Source organism: Zootoca vivipara, chromosome 1, assembly GCF_963506605.1.
Source record: "Zootoca vivipara chromosome 1, rZooViv1.1, whole genome shotgun sequence".
In the NCBI taxonomy this organism is placed as follows: Eukaryota; Metazoa; Chordata; class Lepidosauria; order Squamata; family Lacertidae; genus Zootoca; species Zootoca vivipara.
The window spans coordinates 90,469,699-90,484,247 of NC_083276.1; the positions used below are offsets into that span (position 1 = coordinate 90,469,699).

General features: G+C 43.8%; 1 protein-coding gene across 1 annotated transcript in view; it reads right to left on the minus strand.

The window, feature by feature from the left end:
• The window catches only part of LOC118091662 (uncharacterized), a 78,297-nt gene that overhangs the window by 19,496 nt on the left and 44,252 nt on the right, over positions 1-14,549 (minus strand). The window contains exon 2 of the mRNA XM_035128831.2: positions 362-509. The gene's annotated coding sequence lies outside the window, so the exon portion shown is untranslated. The remainder of the gene's footprint in view (positions 1-361; positions 510-14,549) is intronic.

Consider the following 14,549-nt stretch of genomic DNA (forward strand, 5'->3'; position numbering starts at 1 on the left):
GGAAATTATTCTCCCAGCATCACCCCAGGAACATCATGGAAGCATGCAGAGTATTATTTCATTTTCTACCTTAAAACTTCTCTCTGTTGAGAGACTTCACTGTAGCTAAACATGTGAATGTGCATTTCTTACAGGCAAGCCCACTACATGAACCACTACCCCACACGGGCTCTTTCTATATGGATTTTGTACTAGAGTACCGTACTTACACCTGAATATGATTCCCCCCAATAATAATAATAATAATAATAATAATAATAATAATAATAATGTAAAGCCTTGTGGAGCACCCCCAGTTTGCATGAATAAGATGTCCATGTTTTCCCCAAGGTTATTTTCTCTTATCCGCTCACCACCTCACCTCGTCCTCTCCGAGCCTAGGAGGGCTTGTTTTGAGATGCTTGATTTTCTTCATGCTTTAATTATTTCTCCTCTGCTGTTCTCTCTGGGGAAGGCTGCAGGTAACGGCAAAGAAGCATTTCTTGTGTGATCAAAGGGTACAACTTGATCTGCCAGGAAAGACAGAATAAAGACAGCACGAGAGGTGAACGTTTAGCAGAGAACAAAGATGGCTCACCACAGAGCAGCACTGGCATAGAGGGAGGTGGGAATCTGTCGGTGAAGAAGTTTCATAGTACGATTCTATAGATTCAATGGAAATTACTCCCAGCAAATTGTAGCTACTGAAGCAGTCGCTGTGAGTTCTTCGCTCACAGTATGAACCTGGTGCTTTGCAAACTATAGACACGCCAGCAAGCCAAGTGCTAGATATGTCAGTGAGTCAGTACGTATGGTCTCTCTGACTTAAATTTATTTTTTAAAATAATAATAATAATAATAATCCGATACATACTTGCACTTACGCATATGCATGTTCATCCTTCCCATTATGTTAAAATAATGCTCCTGGGACTATGTGAATTGGCATGTTTGTGTTGTCACAGTGATTTGCCAATAGATGCGTAACACAGCTGTAACACTATCAGCATCCAGTCTGAAACCAAACAGAAAATCTACACTCCCTACCCCACCCCCAGACCTTATACCAGGTCTGAAAAACTTTATAAATGTCCAATTTATCTTGCTGTTCTTTGGCTTTAAATAATTTGGCATATCACTTTGTGCAAATATAAAAATAATATATATAATAATATACTGATGGCATTTGACTCTGCACCACCTCACAAAAATCTATCCAAATGTCAGTAAGACATGCTGGAAACACAAAGCAGGCTATATGTGTGTACCTATGTGGAAAGAAAATCCTAAGTTTATGGGGGGAAATTGTTAATTTAATGCGAAATATGATTTTATATAATATACCAGTGAGTCTGTTTCAAATTCTTCTAGGATATCTTAAAAATGTTATACACCCAGAACATTGTAATTGCAAAAGAAATCTGCTAAGTACAGCAAAAAAAGCTAACAACAATCAAATAGTGTACTCAGTGCCAACTGAACAAGAGTGGTTTAATAAACATGGCACATTGCCTCACTGAGCTTACTGCGATGCTATGATTAAAAGAAGGAAGACGTCAGAAAATAACCCTTTGAGAAAACTTGGTTGCTCTTTATCAGTGCTATTTTTCTAGAAAAAGAGGTGCAGGAACTCACCATAATGCTTCGCTCTTTCTCTTATAATGGCACTGGCACCCACCCAGGCGCGTAGCAAGGGAGGAGCGTAAGGGATGGGCTGCCCCTAGCTCCAGTCTGGAGGGGGCAGTGGGGGGGGGCGCCCCTCACCTCCTCCGGCTGAGCCAGCCGCTGCCAGCCAAGTGCACTGCCGGCCGAGCGCCGCCGCCAACCGAGCAGAGCAGCAGCACCAACCCAGACGGACTGTGCATGTGCGGACATGCACAGTCCGTCCTGGCTCGTCGTAATGTCACAACGCATGCGCGCTGCGGAGAGATGCCCTGCCCCCAGGGGGCACCACCCCGGGCAGCCAAGCAGCACCGTTCGCCACTGCACCCACCTGAAAGGTGCCGGAACTCAGTTCTGTTAAAAAGAGCCCTGCTCTTTACCAATCAAATGGAACAGAAATATAAAACTATTTAAAGCCTTTTAGCGGCTGATATAAATTTGAGATTCTGGGCTGCTCCAGATGTCATGTTGATGGTGCATTCATGATTATTTGTGTGCTCATTGTGGTATCAAGCCATTATACATGATCCCACTTTTTAAATGATTTGGGGTGGAAATACTGCTTTGTTCCCAGTCATAGCATGTCCCATAACTTTCCTGCTGAAATCCTACAACTTTTTATACCAAAAAAAATGTCCTGGTTCATTTATTTTTGTCCTGCTTTGATTTATTTATGCTATTTTTACACCACTTAATCACCAAACTTTCAAAGCAGTACACATACACGTTCCAAAAAGCATACAGTAGGTAAAATCAATCAAAATTAATCATGAAACCAGACTGTTGTGCTACAGTGCCCCTCCAGGCAGCAATAATGCAGTAACATTGGGGAAGCATATAGAACTGGACAGGAGATTGATGTGTGGAAGGTCCAATATAAATCCACTACTAATGCACTATTGCTGTGTCAGTGACATGTTGCAGAATACACCTGACAAAAAACCGCAACAGTCTGTCGGATGCATTTGGAGAGTTTATAATATAATGAACTTGCAAGTGAAAGGCCCTTTTTCTCATCATTGTTGCATTTAGTAGTAGTAAACACGTAGGTTTTATGTTTGTGTGTGTATACAATGAAAAATGAAGAAAAAAGGGACTCCATCCTAAACCAAGCAATGGACAATAGAGTATAGAAGGGGGCTGAGAGCTTAGACACCAGCTAGGAACCCCCATCTCACCAGAAGGTCCGTCCAGAAAAGCACCACCTGTGTGAGGGCTTCCTCACTTCCTAATAAGTTGCCTGAATATGTTTAAATGTGGCAAGGCTTGCTGTGTGATTTGTGCTTCGAGTATCAAGGACAGTTGACAATAAATTTGTAAAGGCTGCTGAATAATTGCTGTTGCTTTGGTAGAATTCTAAGGCTAATCACCAATAACTTACAGACTGTTGAGAAGCTTAAGAATACTACCTAGCTTCTTACAAATTGCCTTGCAGACATCTCTTGCCCATGCACTTTGGAGCTCATGTTCCTCACTGGACTACCAATAATAATAATAATAATAATAATTTATTATTTGTATGCCACCCATCTGGCCGAGTCTCCCCAGCCACTCTGGGCAGCTCCCAATAGAGTGTTAAAACAATGCAGCATTAAATATTACAAGCTTCCCTAAACAGGGCTGCCTTCAGATGTATTTTAAAATTAAGATAGCTGCTTATTTCCTTGACATCTGATGGAAGGGCGTTCCACAGGGCAGGTGCCACTACCGAGAAGGCCCTCTGTCTGGTTCCCTGTAACCTCACTTCTCGCAATGAGGGAACCGCCAGAAGGCCCTCGGCGCTGGATCTCAGTGTCCAGGCTGAATGATGGGGGTGGTGCTCCCTCAGGTATACAGGACCGAGCCTGTTTAGCTGTGATCCATCAAATGAGGGTAATTCAAGTGGTGTAGATATGTGCATGCAGACCTCTTATGTCACTTCATCTCCTCAGATTTCAGATTTTAAGAACCCTTTCACAGCAGATCATGTCCCAGCTTCTGTAAGCTTCTCACATGGGATGCAATTGGGCTTGGGCTAATTTGCAAGATGATTGTATCAAGGCCTGAGATAACTGAGGTTCAAATCCCTACCCAGCCATGAAGCTCATTGGGTGACCTTGGACCAGACACAGCCTCTCAGCCTAACTTATCTTATAGGGTTGTTCTGAGAATAAAATGGGGAAGATGAGAACCATGTATTTCACTTTGGGCTCCTTGGAAGACAGGTGGGGTATAAATGGAATAATAATATTAAGTAACTGAAGGTTTGAATGAGTCCTATAGCTTAGCTAGAGCTGATAAGCCTCTGTGGACACCAATCAGAGTTTTTTGCTACATCAATCCACATGGCTCCTGGGAGAAACAAATCTCATTGCTTATGCTTACATAACATTTGCTAATTCGCCTGACTCAAAAATTGTTTAAAACACACACACACACACACACACACACACACACACACACACACACCACAAACACACTGTTCTTTGACAAGCAGTCAGCAAGCAACAGGACTCCTGCCCACAGACCATTATTTATTCCCCATCTCCCCTTGAACCTAGTACATGACAGATTTGACACCACCAACACCAAAATCACTGAAACAGGTTTAAATGACTTCCATTCTAGTGACACTGTACTGTACTTAGCTGGCTCATAAAGCTGCTGTCCGTCTTCTATTCTATTCAAAATCCCTCCCCGCCCTCACCACAGCAAAGAATCTGACATATTTAGAGGATTATGCCTCACTGGAATAAATTATTTCCTCTCAAGTCTGCCTCCTGCTTGCCTGCCTGGCCCAGCTTTATTAGAATTAGTGGGAACATCAGGAGGATGAAAACAGACAAACAAGACAAGAAGAGAGAGGTAGGAGGGGAGAGAAAGAGAGAAATATTTCAACACAAATTGGAAAGGACTTATAAAAGGAGCAAGGCAGCCTACAAAATCACCACAGACCTGAGCTGAACTGGTATGTCAGGCGCCCAATGATAATGGACACATCTCAAAGCAATGGCAAAAATAAAAAATGCAGGACAGGACTCTGCTCCTGTAGGGATTAGCTAGCATAGTGTTTTGATTCTGGAGAGCGGGTTCCTTAGATTGTCAAAAAGGAGATGGTTCACTCCATGATTGGGAGAAAACTGCTTTGCTTGCATTTTTCCACTTCAGTTGACACCTCTGCCTGCTCCCTTCTTGCATTCCACATGGTTAAATGCGGCACTGGCCCAAGGGACTGGGGGGGGGAGCAGTTCCACAGCACATTACCCTGCACCTCCCTCTATCATCTACTTCCTGGAATAATAGCTCCCAATTAGTAGAGAACAAAGCACCCTGTGACATAATGCCAAACATGACTCTGGGGAGCAGAATGTAAGGAGCAGAGAGGCCAGAGCAGCTGGCTTTGCTGCAGCATTGGCTAGCAGCGGGCAGATAAAGTGTGCCTGGTCTCGTAGCTCTCTAATTCCCACAATTGATGCTACTCAAATCTCAGCAGTAAATTGGCAGTGGGACAGCATCACTTAAGAGCATCCAGCAGGGAGCCCTCAATTTTATGGCCCTTCCCCTAGATATTTAACCTATATATCTAGCAGAGAGAGCACATATGTTTTAAAGTATCTGATAACAAGACACAGAAGTTATACAGAGTGAAGCGTTATCTCCTAATGCATCTCCCCCTCCTAGGCAGACAACAGCCGCCACCCCAAACTAATTTTGATCATGCCATCATATGATACACACGGAACTGGTTGACATCAGTGATCCAATGTGCATTTGCAAATGCATGCTGTTGGACCCACTGAATAACACAACTCCATGTGAATCACAGCACAAGGTGAGCGAAAACATTGCTTCATGGTGGGTGGGTGGATTGATCAATAGATAGATAGATAGATAGATAGATAGATAGATAGATAGATAGATAGATGATAGGACCACCAGCAATGCAGGTAGGCGGAGGATTGTAAGGAGCCTCATGTAACCTTTAACGAGATTTTATAAGTAAAGAGCAAGCAGTAAGAAGCAAAAAGATGCTCAATGAAATTAAAAGGCCTTTGGAGTCCTTTTAAGAACCACCTAAGAGGGGGCTACAAAACACTGTTAAGAAAAGCAATTCCAGAGGTGCAGATGCATCACTGAAAAGGCCCTGTCCATGGTACCCAACAGCCTGATCTTCTTTAATGGTGAACCAGAGCAATAGCAGCTCTAAGGCAGATCCTATGGCAAGAGCAGGTTCTATATGGGTGCAACCTGTCTTTAAAATAACCTCCAAAGCATTCAGGCTCCAAAGACCAGCCCGGCTCACAGTCCTCTTGTGGAGCAACATCGCAGAAGAGTGGTTTCAGGCAGCCTCCATATGGAGGCTGTAACCTTTGCATCAGCACCATGAGACTTTCATTTCTCAGCCATCACTTTGGGGATACTGTTAGCTTTTAACTGCATATAAAGCAGGAAAGATGACCGTGCCATTTGGATAGCAAGTTCTCCAGTAGTTCCAAGTCTTCACTTCTGGTAAGCACTGCTTCTCGGTTGACATGAAAAGTCTCCAGCATGCTCAACATCAGTAGGAGGGACATTGTCTCAGCTCCAAAGACATCCCTGGGTGGTTAGCAGGCAGCAGGGTTCTGGCATCACCCATATCCAAGCATTGTAACGCCATCTGAATTTTACTTGAGCAGCTTGTTTCTTTGCTGGGAATGAGGCACCATTTCGGACAGAGGTTTGGCCTGTGCTTTGGTTGTGCCTGACCCCAAAGCTTCTCAGAAAGACTGAATGGGAAAACAAGTCTGCAAAACAGTTGCACTCTTGCACCAGGAGGGAGTATTTGGGAGTTTGCTGGGGTGAACCAAGGTAAGGTTTGGATCTGAAGAAACTAGAACCTCCAGAGTTCCCAAGCTGGCATGGTTAAATCCTCTCCACTTGTTTACAATGGGAGAGAAATCAAGTTTTTTAAAAAATAAAAACAGAAACAGAAAACGACAGTGGAGTGCAAAACTGCTTACTGCCAGTCTGAGTGGCTAGCAGGGGACTGGATGAAGCAGTTCGATCACATTCAGCCCCTAACCTCACCCTGACCTTTAGGATTTCATTCTAAAGTTGAGACTTATCAGGATTCTGCTGATATACTATCACTAAAATGGCAATCATGCAGATTTCTAAGCAGTGGCGGAGCTTCATGCTCTGGCACTGGGGGAGGGGGAGGGGCTGACACGCGTTCTGGAGGCGTGGTGCGCCGCCTGTAGCAGCGTGGCATGCATTCTGGGGGCATGGTGCGCCACCCGTTGGGGCATGGTGCATGTTCTGGAGGCAGGGACCGTCGCCTGCGGGGGCAAGGCGCCCAGCATGGGTTGGGGGGCAGCCACAATGGCGCCCTTGGGATCGAGCTGCCCGGGGCAGAGCGCCCCTATTGCCCCCACCTTCCTAAACCCCTGTTTCTAAGTGAGCAAATGTAAAATATTTTAAAATATCATTTTATTTATCATCATGTATGGATTTTAGTTAACATCCATGGGTATAAGCAAACTGTATATTTATTAATAAACGTCTAATTCTACCATACTTGCTGATGCAATGCAGTATGTATGTTGTTGTTTAGTCGTTTAGTCGTGTCCGACTCTTCGTGACCCCATGGACCATAGCACGCCAGGCACTCCTGTCCTCCACTGCCTCCCGCAGCCTGGTCAAACTCACGTTCGTAGCCTCGAGAACACTGTCCAACCATCTCGTCCTCTGTTCGTCCCCTTCTCCTAGTGCCCTCCATCTTTCCCAACATCAAGGTCTTTTCCAAGCATTATTCAGTATAGTTTCCAGTAATCAGCTATTTGAGAACATAAAAGGAGTCTCATCACCAAACTACCAGAAAAGCCATGGATCATTCCACTATATTAGTTTGTCTCTGGGAGTGAGCAAAGAGCATATTAAGGACAATGACTAACTGCCAGACTCACCAGTATACAATTATTAAAGAGCCCAATTCCCAATCCAGTTCCCATTTACTGCGCAGAACATATATATTGCCTATACGGTAATTTAAGAATTAAGCACTGTTCCATTACCCTTGGTAAGAGACACCAACATTGTGGCATATATATATATATATATATATATATATATATATATATATATATATATATATATATAAAACAACCTGTACAGATAGTCAAACTATTCTGGGGAGAACGTGGTCACCTGTACCATTCTGACATTTTATTTTTTTTAAACCAATGATAAGTGGCAGATGTGTGGTGAAATATGAGGTAAAGTGGTACCCTACCATCCTTAGGGACAAACTACATGTGACATTAAACACACAGCTTGGCATAGTACATATCAAGAGTAGCCAATGTGGTGTCCTTCTGATACTGTTGGACTATAAGTTCCATAATTCCTAATCACTGCCCATGCTGTCTAAGGCTGATGGGAGTTGTGATCCAACAACATCTGGAGGGCATCGAATTGGCTACCTCTGGTGTATATCTTTTAACTCCAAACAGGAGCTTCAGGTTTGGGGTACTTCAGTTGCGATTCTGATTCTGCCCCTTTTTGGTAGCTATGATTTACAGTTGTTGCTGTTGGGTTTTGTTTTTTGTTTTTAAAGATACATACCACACCAAATTAAGTGTTTTACGTCACATATAATTTGGTCCTTCCGGGTCTCCCCAAAACGTTTCTCATGCAAGGGAGCTTGTTTGCACAAAAAGACCTTCTGACAAGTTGGGTAATGGATTTGTTTAAATTGCAGTGGGCATATCGTAAAATAATCACGAAATTTGATTTGCTGCTGTTTAATTTAATGAAATGCAGAACCCACCAGCATTCTTGTATATTTCTCCCTTAAGCAGTTTACCTGGGAGATGTGCCATAGATCAGTGCCCTTGGCAATAGCATCATTGATACAATCCAAATTGCCCTACAAATTAAGTCTGCTTAAGCTCTCTGCATCTGTGACTCAAGAGAAGGAATATCAAGCATGGGCACATGAACAGAACCAGCTAAGTTTACACTCCCCCCCCCAATTTATATACTGAGACCTTGGCAGAAAATCTGACAACCTTAATGCTATGACTGACCTCAGAGCAAGATACCAGGTCTTCCTCTCAATGCTTACCTAGGTGCTATCTAAAGACCCAGCTAGATTTTATGCACAAATGGGTGCACCTTTCTCTATCCACCTAACCCTTTTTCTTAAAAACAACAACAACAACAACCAACTGTGAGGCTGAACATTTTACTGGAAGAAACTTTTCTTGGATTTTCCCCAACTAACCCAATCCACCCAAATGCTTTCAGTGGGAATAGATTTTGCTATTCCTTCAAAGCTGCAAACTCCAAAGTCTTTAGAAGGAGAAACATTTTTATAAATGGAAAAAGATCTATTTTGGACATTATCTATGGGCAAAATTGACCGTAACAAAAAATGACAGAAATGCAAGCAAGGAAAACGGAATTTGCTTTTATTGACTTGTTATTCTTTATTTATAATATGTTACTGTATTTGCTGATATGATTATTGTGATCAAAATGCTGCTTTTTATTTGGTTAATGGTTGGTTACTGTTGCAAACTGCTTTGGGCTCAACTTGGTTGTTAGAAAAAGCAGCAGACAAATAACAAGGTAACAAAAATCAAGAATTGTGCAAGCCCGTTCCCTACTGATCTTCACTTCCAAAGTCTATTAAACACTGGTATGACAGTGAAGATAAGCTTTTAAGGGTTTTGCTGATGCATGAAATTAAAAAGAGTAAATTAGATGCTAGTTTAACGGTATTATTAGAAACCATGTGTGGTTTAAAAAAAGAAAATGAATCGTAAACTTTTGTGTGTGTGTGAGTGAGTGAGTGTGCAAGCTCATTTTTATCAAGAAGACTGCAGTGCTGGGAGGAGGTTTTGCTCTTCGCTTCCCAAGAACTCTCCCCCCCCCTCCACACACACACATCAAGCATGGGGAAAATGTCCACATGCACACTACAGTCCTGATGAAAATCACATACACCCTTCAGCTTACTATTAGGATTCTTTTGGGGGGGGAAGTGTGGTTGCCAGCATGGTGCAGTGGTTAGAGTGCTGGACTAGGAACTGGTCGAAAAGGATCAAATCCCTATTTAGCTATGAAGCCCATTGGTTGACTTTGTGGTGCCACAGCTGTGAAATGCACAAGGGGCACAATTCCTAGAACACTGCATTGCTAGCTAGCTAGTCACTGCCTCTTGACAATGCATATTTCCCCATCCACGTGTCTGCTGTACAGATGGCAGGAGAGACCTATTGTTGAAAAATGAGAGTTGCAATTGGTTCACTTAAATCTACATGTCATTGGTGTGGCCTGATAAGATTGGTCTAGAAAGGGGAGGGAAGAGGAGAGAGAGAGGAGGAAGAGTCCTTCCCCCTGTTTCATTTTTTGTCATTTTTACCATATAAGGATAGGAAGCTGGCAACCACCATGCAGTCTTGACTCTCACTGCAAACTCTGCCTCCTGTACTGGTGGCTGAGGATGATGCAGGAAGGAAAAAAGCCACGTGCCCTTTGCCTGGGGTTCCTGGCAGGAGGGCATGCCAGCTGGCAACCTCCTAGGCCAGATCCTAGGAATCACCCCCATTAGCGTGGCCAGTGAAAACAGCCTTCCCTAATTAAGATCAGGAGCAAGAAGCTAAATGGAGCAGCTAGACATGCATTGCAATTTTATTCTGTCATCCTGCCTAACCTTTACAAGTGTTCTGCCTCCTAATTAAAACATAATTTTACTTTTAAACATGAAAATGTTTTGAATGAAACTATTCTGGAAGAACCATATTTTGTGGCACATTGCCCAGCTCTGCACTGTTCGTAAAAACCTACAGGTATTTATCTGCTTTGGCAAGCATTACGCGTAAAGGTGGCTGTGCCTGTTTTGGGAACTGAGCACCCTAAACCTGAGCCTGAACTGAGGAGGGGGCAGGAACAACCCTCAGTTAAGCAGCATGGCTCTGTGAAATGGTCTACTCTACACGGTTACTTTATGACAGCTGATGGACTTTAGGATCTTTTGCTAACCAGGAAGATCATGGAGCAGAAGAGCTCAGGATTTCTGAAACAGGAGCCCGAGACTTGGTAGAATCGGGTTTCCCCATAGGCAGTGTCCCACTTAATGACTTCTTGTTGCTATGACATTATTGACCCACAGACTTTAGATGGAGGGAAGTTCCAGGGAAGCCATCATAAAAGCCAGGGACCCTTTGGGAAAGGCCAGTATTTGCACAAAGGTGGATTGAAAGGACTAACTAAACTCCTTTGATGATACTCCCTGCCTTTTAGCTTGCTTTTGTCATTTTTTTAAAAAGGGTATCACTCAGCAAATGTCCAAACATGTAGGTATAGAAAAGGGATTGTGACAGAGGGCATGAGAAATAGTCAGGTAGGCACATGGTGTGTGTGCATGCGCATACTATTAAAACAGGTGTGAGGCAATCTATGGCCCTCCAGATATTGCTGAACTGCAACTCCCATCACAGCTGGCTATCGGCCATGCCTGCAGGGGCTGATGGGAATGCCATTCAGTAACATCTGGAGGGCCAAAGGTTCCCCCACAGTGGCTATTTACTTATTTTATTTGTTTATTTAATCCACTCTTCTCCAATGCTCTTGCAGTTTATCCCTTATGATGGACAACTGGTGTAAGTTCTACTGGCTGAGCCCAAGTTCCCACGAATTCAAACTCCCTCATCCCAGCAGATATTGGTTTTGGATTGAGCTCCAAGTCTTGAGGGATACTTAAAACACAAGTATCACACAACCTAAGAGCAGCCAAGTCCAAGGATAAGAGGTATCTGGTTGCCACTTCTGTAGCTGCAACTTTTTTGTTGTCACTTTCTATGCCATGGGGTCTACGGTGAGGATTAAAAGGCACAGAGCTTGCAAATTTCTGCTGTGCCTTTGCACACACTCATGAACTGATCAGCAGTGCCTTCAAATTCTGCTTTTGACAGAGAGCCACATCTTTACCAGTCCACATATGTAGTGTGGTGGGTAAGTTGGACAAAATGGCCTGGTGAGCCAGAGATTCTCCATTGCTGCCCAACAGTAATGCTGAAAGAACCCAGCACTCAAACTGCCTGATGCAAAAAGAGGTGTGGAACCTGGCCTTAAGCAAACAGTGGGTGCAGGGCTGTCTTACCCATAGGCGCTAGGGATGCGGGGCACCTGGGTGCCGGGCTCTCAGGGGCGCCAGGCCGAGAGTCTGGGGCCCGAGAGTTGAGTCTGGGGAAGAGCCCGTCTGTTGGTCGGAGCGGGCTCTTCTGCTGCGGGCGGCTCTGCGCCATGAGTTCGAGGGCAATCAAGCCACCGAGACGCGGAGGTGGCCAGCCAGCTCCGCCCTCCTGCGCGCCTGGGACTGGGCAGCCTGGGGGACGCGCTGGTTGGATCTTTGCACCCCAGCACCGCATATGCTAAAGACAGCCCTGAGTGGACTGCATCACACATGCATGCACACATGCACGTGATTTCTCTACACTTGTTTACCAAATACTTACTAGTTAATAACTGACACCCAAATGTGTGGACCCACTCTAACGTAAAACATTACACTGGATCCAGCGTTCTCACGAACAAGACTCCTCTGAGGACACACCTGCTGGAAGAAAGGCATTGGGTGATTTTTGCTGGTTCCTCCTTCCCATTGTACCTCCTGCATATTTGCTGTGGAGGGTTAAGGGTTGGAGGAGACCTGGTGTTATGGGAATCAATGAACACTCTGCCTTCTCCTCTCCTTACTCCAGCAGGAGCCTCCACTGAACCTCAGTGATTGATAGGAGCCCTTCTGTTCACAGAAGAGTCACTCAGAAGCTAACACACTGCATTTGTAAAAGTTCTGCTCATGGTATTCAACTTGTGATATGGCCCATTCATGCATGCATGCCCATCCCTTCATGCTGCAGTCACTGAGAGATAAATGTACATTGATGAATGCTTTAAAAGCTCGAGGGTGGATTGGGTTCCTGCCAAAGGGGAGCACAAATATACTTGGGCCTGGCCAGGTCTCCTTCAGTACAACCTTTCCCCACGTTTTTAATGCAATTGCCTCACATGCTGGCAGGCACAAAGCTAATTCTGCAATATTCTTTTCCAATATATGGGGGCTGTTTTATTCCTGTGCTTTCAGCCATGGCAGCAGAATGCTAGAATGCTCCTTTAAAAGAAATCAGAAACAGAGTTCCGCAGTTAGAAATGTCCTTCGAGAAAAGGGAAATAAAAGGCTCAGAAAGCTATAAAATCAGCCAGCATGGAAATTAATAAAAAGAGCAGCAATAGAAAGGGAAGCAATTTATATTGGACACATCTTACATTTCGCTATCGCCCTCGTAGCAGTGGCACTCTCCCTGAATGCGAAATCAGAAGCAGTCAGATCCAAGAGATGGAGATATCCTGCATCTGAAGAGGACAGGGGAATCCGCTTCGATTCTGCTAAGCCAATATTGTGTCCCATGCTCGTCCATCAGAGGGCAGTTATCATAGCCTTCCATAAAGACATGCCACAAAAGAAACTTTTTCAAATTCACAGCACAGAGCCAGGTTATCTCTGAATTCAATGGCTAGGCCTACAGCACGTAAAAGAAAATAGAGGCAAAAGCCTACTCTTTTCAGCAAGAGAATGGAAAATAATAGATTCTACAAATTTATTGGCAGGGGATGGGAAAGGAAGAAGGCTGGCTAGTGAGGATGGAAAGCTATCTGACAACATCCCTTCACTAGCAAAGCTGCTCATGTCCTCCAAAATCAAAGGCTTTTCCTCAGATGATGTCATTTCCAAAATATATGGATGCTCCTTTATTATTGCTGGGAGGGATACATAGTGCAATCAAGTTGCTTTAATATTTCCCCACCTATTGTATGACACTCCAAAACCTCACCATCTACAATTAACTAGCAGAGAAAAAATCATCAATCACAAACAAAACAAAGGTCCTTATTAAAGTGTTCCTCTGAGACCGATTATGGGAAACAAACTTGTCCACTAGTATCTTCTTCTATGGCAGTCAAGGGCTGATGGGAGTTGTAGTCCAAAATTAGTGGAGGGCGCCAGGTTGGCAAAGGTTGCTGTACAATGAGCTGCTGTGCAGAAGTCTGAGGCACCCCAGAATCTTCTGTGAGATTTGAAGGTTCTGCAGCAGCTATTCAAAAGTTCATTAACATGCAGATTTATGTGCAAAGGATCTCCTGGATTCAGGACCTATGAAAACATCTGCCTTATAAACGAGAGGCTGCATTGCAGTAGCCACACCCACACTGCTTTGTGATGCCATTACATCACACAGCAAAGAGTCAAAAAATATTGGCAGCCATAGGATGGAGCAACAAATACTTTGATCAACGGGGTGAGGCTGATTCAGTGTAATCTCCAAGAAAAAAACTCCACAATAACGTACTGCTTTTTCAATTTCAACAGTCCTTTTCTGACAGGAAAACCTGTGTGTTTGGGCTGTACCACTTTAGACTGTGGGTAGAGCTCCCATGACAGAATGTTCCTCAGCACTGTAAATAAATAATAAATAAAACTCCTGCACGCTGAAAACTAGTCTGTCAGGGTAAACGCCAGGCTAGATTCCTCCTCTCTAACATCTAGTTTTCTGTATGCAGGAAACACTCAGCACTCCTCCAGACTACCTGTCTATTGAGCGTTCATCCCAATTTTATGGCACGAAGCTTGCACAGCAGTTAGAATATGCTCTGTCTTCATTTGAGTGGGGAGATTATGCAACAATGAGCATTCATCATCCTTTTGATTTGTTGTGTGGTAGTTACACATCTTCCCATTAATCTTCATTCATCACACAGTTTTACTTTCCTAACTGCAAAAAGTCTTGTGTTGTTTTAAGGTGGATTTGTTGCACCAGGGCGACAGAACACTTTAATCCCTATTAATTCCACAAACCTAAATTTCTAGCTTGTGTTTGAATCTC